Here is a 965-nt window from a genome sequence, read left to right as displayed (position 1 = left end):
CGGGGGTATGTTAGCACCGGTCGCGGGTCTTTTCCTCTGCCCAGTGCACTGCTCTGCTAAGTCCGTCTGATTTTCTGAAACATCAGTCTTTTAAGCTACACAGTGAGTGTCCTCTGAGATTCCCTGAGAACCGACAAAAACCACGGTTTGGCAATTCCTGTTTACATCCAAACTCTGGCGGGCGGTGGACTTGTAGACGGCTTTCTGTAGCCAGGGAGGTCTGAAGTAGAAGTCGGGCGACCTTCCCTTCTCCACGGCTTGCCATTCGTACCTGCCTTCCAGTGGCTTGTGATTCTGGAAATCGAAATTCCACTTCCTCTGGCATGCCTCCTCCATCTCCTGCAGGTGCTTCTTCAACTCCCTGTTTAACTCTTGGTGATTCACCGGCCCGAAAAGATTCCTGCACGCTGACGGCTTCGGGTACTCCGACTGCCTGGCCTCCATGCACTCCAGGGTAGGGCTCCCATTAGAAATACGGACGTTTGACATCTCCCCGCTCCCTCTCGCTCCAGGTGGCGGTTGTTGTTGCTCACTGCTCTCCCTCCCCCAGCCGCCACCGCCGCCTCTCTGCTGCCCTTTATTTCCCGGTGCCCAGCGGGTAGACCTGGTGTCCATGCCCTGTGGGTAGACCTGTTTCTCCTGTTTGGCAGGTAGATCTGGTGTCTGAATTTAGCCGGCAGACTAGTGTCACGTCTAGCCGGCTCCTCTGGGCAATCAGGTCTACCCGCTTCTGAGCCTGGTCATGGCCGGGGATGGCAGCCCGATGGCCCCACGGCATCCCGGCAGAGGGCGGGCGCCCAGGTCTAGCCGGCTCCTCTGCACGACCAGGTCTACCCGCTTCCGAGCCTGGCCGCTCCGACCGCCGCGGCCGGGGACGGCGGGTTGACGTCCTGGCGGCCTCCCGGCAACGGGTGAGCAGGTCTACCCAGTTCCAGCGGGACTTGGGCTGCTGGCGGGCTCTCTCG

The 965-nt window shown here is 60.2% G+C and overlaps 1 pseudogene; it reads right to left on the bottom strand.

Annotated features, from left to right (window-relative positions):
- Positions 1-17: 17 nt before the first annotated feature.
- On the bottom strand, positions 18-568 carry LOC114072458 (annotated as a pseudogene).
- Positions 569-965: the final 397 nt, after the last annotated feature.

The sequence above is a fragment of the Empidonax traillii genome, unplaced genomic scaffold, assembly GCF_003031625.1.
Source record: "Empidonax traillii isolate 1590-97213 ecotype Southwest subspecies unplaced genomic scaffold, ASM303162v1 scaffold3244:size18258, whole genome shotgun sequence".
Taxonomy (NCBI): Eukaryota; Metazoa; Chordata; class Aves; order Passeriformes; family Tyrannidae; genus Empidonax; species Empidonax traillii.
This window is presented reverse-complemented; position numbering and strand designations above follow the sequence as displayed.